The sequence below is a fragment of the Lissotriton helveticus genome, chromosome 4_1, assembly GCF_964261635.1.
Source record: "Lissotriton helveticus chromosome 4_1, aLisHel1.1, whole genome shotgun sequence".
Classification (NCBI taxonomy): Eukaryota; Metazoa; Chordata; class Amphibia; order Caudata; family Salamandridae; genus Lissotriton; species Lissotriton helveticus.
Window position 1 is genome coordinate 809,805,627 of NC_136063.1, and position 6,429 is coordinate 809,812,055.

Here is a 6,429-nt window from a genome sequence, read left to right on the forward strand (position 1 = left end):
AAGAAGTATCCCAGACAAAAAGACAGGCTTGAGTCCCCATGAGATAATCATGGGAAGGGCAATGAGGCAAGCATGTAAACCAGGACACAAGCCGTTGAATATATCTGATGATTTGGTACTGGAGTATTGCAAAGAGTTGGCTGACCAAGTGCGTCCTATATCTCACCAGGTTGGGGAAGACGCTGTTGCCAGGTAGCCAAAACAAGTGCATGATCTGAATCTCGGTGACTGGGTAGTAGTGAAAAATCACACTTGAGAATCGTGCCTAGCACCAAGGTGGGAAAAGCCATACCAGGTTATATTGGTTACAACAACAGCTATAAAATGTGCAGGCTTGCCAAATTGGATTCATGCAAGCCATACAAAGAGAGTGCCAGCACCTGATGAAGTAGATTCACAACACGCTCAAGCAGTTGAAAAGGCTGATGGTTGTACAGCTGGAGGATCACAGGCACTTGATCCTGAAGTAGTTGTTTAAGAACAGCCTAGCACTAGTCAGGATGACTGGATCCCAGTGATGGACATACCTGAAATTATTGTGAGATTAGAAAGACAGGACGAGAGTGAGAACGAGACAGGAATAGAAGAACACTCTCAGATTACAGAAAGTAAAGTAAGCATTGAATCTGAGGAGGACCAGATAAGGAAAGAGCAATATACCCAGAAAGAAGAAAATTAAAGCAACACATGTGAGTCTGAGGAGGGACAAATAGGCCTTAGAGGAAAAACCCAGGCAGAAGAAAGCCAACAAATTACGAGACCTGAGCAGGACCAGTTAGGTAAAGAGAAACACGTTCAGGAATAAGAAGGAGAAGAAAGTCAAATCAAACAAACTCCTGAACAGGGTCAAAATGGAAAAGAAGAAAACATCCAGGCAGAAACGGCTAAGGTAATAAGCCCTGGACAAGGTCAGATAGACAGGAATTCAGAAGACGAAAATAATCAAGTTGTGCCACAAATCAGCGAAAACAAAAGAGCACTTGAAGAAACTGAAAGCACAGTGCAAGCTAAAAGACTCAAGAAAGGTGATACTTGGCCTAGTATTATCAAGAGACTGCAATATCGCCTTAAGACAATAAATGAAGAACCTGACCAAGTAAATGAAGTAGCAAGCCAATCTGGACTCTCCACTGAAAAGCCAAGAAGGAGAAGTCCACGATTGCAAAGACTGAATAATAAATTCAAGGCTCCCGAATGGACATATGTAATTCTGGAAGATTTTGAGAATCTGGAAATAAGTGGAGATAGTGATGAAAAATTAGATGCTGATCGAATAGACGAAGAAGTGAGACCAACTTGAAGAAAAGAAAATCCCTAGGTTGGACTCTGTACAAAATTTAAAAAGATGTAAGAAATCTAATTCTAAAATGGCTGATAACAGAGCTGCTGGAATACCGAAACGAAATTGTGTAAAAGATGCTATAGAATGTGTATAGGTAGCATATTTTTAGTAATTATAGTATGGTTAGGACTGACAATAGCCATTCCCTACCTAATGACCGAAAACAAACAGAATGACACTAATATACATGGAAAGATAGCTAACATTAAGCAAGACAGAGTAGAATTAGAAGCACCAGATGAGACAGATTTACATCACAGTGTAAATAAAAGCAATACAGATTTGAATGTTTTTGCTAACCTGTTGGTACATTATGTATAAACCATGGAAGTTAGCGATTGTTATGTATACATGAAATTGCCGACATCTGTAGCAGAAGGAGGGACATATCATCATTTACCATTGACATATGGTATTTCATGAAGTATTTTAGCTAGTTTATTTCACAGAACTGGAAAGTTACAATATTATTATTCTAACTCAAATGTGATTTTTTCCAAAATTCCCCTGCGTAGAAATATGAATCCTGTCCTTAGCAGTAGAGATTCACAATTCATGGGTGAATATTTTCTAACAATGAAAACAATAGATATAGCTGAAGTACATAAACACAATCTAACATGTAAGTTACATGAAGAAGAAAATATATTTTTGAATTTAGGTGAGAAAAGGAGACAGGATTTCCCTATAAGGGCTTCTGAACCAAAACCTCAGATACCTAAGTGGGCTGAGACAGGAGACTTTATTGCAACTGGCAAGACTCATGCTTCTATATCCCTAGACCTTGAAAAGAAAGGGAACATCTGTCTCTATAGGTTAAAAACAGAGTATAACAATATATTTATTGGTTCCAGTGAATGGGAACACAATTGTCTGATAATAGGGGATGGGGACTAAAAGGGGAATAGATCCAGTATTTCCTGGAGTCTATTATGTATGTGGGAACAAAGCTTACTTAAAACTGCCTGGCCACTGGTAAGGGAGTTGCTATTTTGGAATAGTATTCCCAACAGGTGTATTATGTAAAAAGAATCACTGGAAGCAATAAAGAAAATAACAGACTAACACACAAGAAAAGAGCTAGTTTCTCAGAAATTGTAGGAGATATATTCAGTGCATTGATACCTTCAGTGGGAGTAATTCTGAATGCACAAAGAATTTGTAAATTATCAACAGTGATGGATTGCTTATCGACTGACACTGCTGGAGGATTTTTATTGATCAATACCGAATTGGTTGCAGTAAGTTCTATGGTTTTGCAAAATCGACTTCCCCTTGATATATTATTGGCAAAAGAGGGCAGAGTCTGTAAAATGTTGAAGGCGCAACATTGTTGCACCTACATACCTGACAAAAGTGTTGAAATTGGGAAGTATGTAAAAAATATCACAAATTTGGAAGAAGACTTGAAACCACTGGAAGTTGACAGTGTATGGAAGAAACTAACAAATAGTATTACTTCTATAGGTAGTTGGTTATCTAATGTAGGAAGAAGTATTATAGGTCAAATACTGATGGCAATAATGGGAATAATGCCATTAGTCTTAATAATAATGGTTTGGTACAAATGCTGCAGAAAAAGAAAATGGTATGGAGTGAATGAAAAGGGAAGGAAAAGAAAATATTATGAAATTCAAATGGAAGAAATAAAAGGAGATATTTACAAAAGAATGAAGGGTTTTTAAAAGAGAAAGGGAAAGAGAAATTCCAAAGTGATAGAAGAAATAGAGATGGGAAATAGCTAAAGTTGGCATCTGGTTTGGTAATTACTGATAGAATAGAATGCCATCAAAGATGGGATTGATGGAGCAAGGTTTCGTACGTAAAGAAACTTGTTCGGATTCAATCCTCTCGAATAATATGTAATAATGTAACCAATATGTTTTGTAAATTCTAATAATTGCACTCAACGACATTTACTTTATCTAAGGGAAGCTTAAAAAATTGCTTTACTAACAAGTAATCAGAGTGTCTAAAAATTGCTGCTGAAAACGCGGGAACTCCTCTGCGCATGTGTCTACTGCATCTACTTAGTATGACGTCTTTCGCTTTGGTGGGAAATCTTTGCAGCTGCGCAGTAGTATTCAAAATGGTCGCTTGAATCTCACATGTAAATGCACATGCTACACTTCAAAATAAACCTCGCTTGTCTTACTAAACTGCTAATGCAATGGCTAAAATAAATGAAGGGAACTAGAGTAGGAATAAGTGGCATATAGTGCATTCATTTATTTTCGCATTCTAACATGTTATTCTTTGACTTTATCATTAGTTCATATTTTGGCCTGAAGGGTGGCTGAAATCTCCATCTTGCTGAGGTGTGCGCAAGCGCATTGGATTCTGTAAAACTTCGAGCTGTGACATTGAAACTCTGGCAAGTACAGTTGACCAGAAGATGCGCCTGGGAACAGCACCTCTTGACCCGAAGAGGGGAAGAGAAAAACTAAATTTTGCATACAATGTAAAAATCCTAATGTAAATTGTGGGTGGAAATTAAAGCATGGGAAAATAAGTAAGGGGAGGGAACATAGAACAATGAACCTTTCAAAATTGACATTACATTAGTATGGTGCGATGACCTCTCCCCATCCCATTGTCCAATCACCAATAGGGAATACACGATTGTCAGACTTGTCACTGACCTGTCACCGACCCATCACTGTGGCAGAAGACGGCGGATGTCAGGGAGGTCAGAGACCCTGCTGGAGCACTCTGACAGAAGAATCGAGAAAGGAGAGACAGAGAGAGAGAAGACTAAGAAAATCAAAAAAGGGGGAGTGAAGAGGTGGTGCCGATGGGCACCGAGGTGGGCACGTCCTCCTCTTATCTGGGATTCTGTTAATCAAAAAGGGTCCACCTCACATTGGGTGGGTGTATATCCAGATGTCAATGGAATACACCTTCTTTGTTAAAATACCCCTCACACACCAAAAGGGCCCTTGGTGTCATGCTTCATCATCGGGGTCTTCCCGTCCCGCTGCGGGGCGGGGCAGTGCTGCGACAAGCGACTACGCTGGAGCACCTTTAGATGGGGGTGCTATGTGTTGGGAGTGAGTGTCAGTGGGGTCAGGAGTGATATAAGGTGTGAGTTGTTAAAAAATACCTGGCCTAGTGGAAAAAAGATTTTATTAAACACTGGCTGGTATTATTAAAAAGAAAAGTGAAGCGGAGAGATAGAGCTAATTAATGGGCTCTCTCTCCTGTGTGGGTCAACATGTTTCGAGGCGTGAAGCCTCTTCGTCAGGACCTAGGGGAAGATCCCCCTGTCACTCACTAGTGTTTCTCCACAAAGGTAGAAAAAAGTGTATATACAAAAAAAGTGAGATAAGTTTATCTATGTGAGTAACTACAATTACTAATTACAGCACATTTCTACTTTCACACTAGCAATGTAGTATGCTTATCATTAGAGGAGTCAATGCCTCATGAGCCAGCTCAAGACAGAAGGGTAATGTGGGGTCCCAATCAGCCCCCTGCACGCTCGTGCTTCCTCCTTCGTCTGCGGCTTCCGTGGATAGCCGCAGACGAAGGAGGAAGCACGAGCGTGCAGGGGGCTGATTGGGACCCCACATTACCCTTCTGTCTTGAGCTGGCTCATGAGGCATTGACTCCTCTAATGATAAGCATACTACATTGCTAGTGTGAAAGTAGAAATGTGCTGTAATTAGTAATTGTAGTTACTCACATAGATAAACTTATCTCACTTTTTTTGTATATACACTTTTTTCTACCTTTGTGGAGAAACACTAGTGAGTGACAGGGGGATCTTCCCCTAGGTCCTGACGAAGAGGCTTCACGCCTCGAAACATGTTGACCCACACAGGAGAGAGAGCCCATTAATTAGCTCTATCTCTCCGCTTCACTTTTCTTTTTAATAATACCAGCCAGTGTTTAATAAAATCTTTTTTCCACTAGGCCAGGTATTTTTAACAACTCACACCTTATATCACTCCTGACCCCACTGACACTCACTCCCAACACATAGCACCCCCATCTAAAGGTGCTCCAGCGTAGTCGCTTGTCGCAGCACTGCCCCGCCCCGCAGCGGGACGGGAAGACCCCGATGATGAAGCATGACACCAAGGGCCCTTTTGGTGTGTGAGGGGTATTTTAACAAAGAAGGTGTATTCCATTGACATCTCGAGAGAGAGAGAAGAGTCAGAGAGATTGCTGAAGGAGAAGAATCTGTCCAGAAGCGGAAGAATTGAGGAGAGTATCACCAGAGAGGGCTGTAACGCTGGTGTTACGCGTAGAAGAGGTTGCTTGTCCTGTCCTTAACCTGTCCTGATCTGTTGGCTCCTGACTACTCTAGAGTCCCTTTTCCAGCTCCTTGGCCAGGGGTTGGTCCTCACACAATTCTAGGTAAATATAAATCTGTGTGGTATGCCCTTTTACCGCTTTCCTTTTCCACCCTTCCCAGGTACCAACATCATGAGATTTTACTAAGGCTTTACAAATTACTTTGATCATTTTCTCTTTGAAAAGTTGGTGTTTGATATGTATTGGTATTTGACTCCCAAAACTATTGCATAGATAACGTTTTTTAAACTCTCCTGAGTCTGTGGTCATTCAAAAATAAAGGTAAAATGCCATTTATACATATAATGCTAACAACCTGATTTATCATCAAGAGGAAAATTGAGAACTAAGGTGATAAGGTATTGGTAAGAAAAGGTGTACAGGTATAATTTACTATAAGATAAGTATAAGTCCGGATCGCCAGCATATGATTGCCAGCTTATTGTATGAATGTTTTATGGGCCCAGGTGAGTATGGTGTTTTAGAATAAACCTAAGCTGGTAATCGCGCTGAAGCAATACTAACACTGAAACTAATAAATGGACACATGCTTTCTTTTGTTGTAGAACCATGATCTTAAGATGTTTTGGCAAATAATACATTCAGAAGGCTCTTCTAAAACCGAAAAACATATAAAGACGATGATTGCTAAAGAGTAATGTGAAAATCAGGTTAGAAACCTTTTTAAAGCAGAAATCGAGTTATGAAGTAGCAGAACCCATGATGTCACGTATTGGTCAGGAAGTCTATCTGATATTAGACCTAGTAACTGCACGCACTAGGATCAG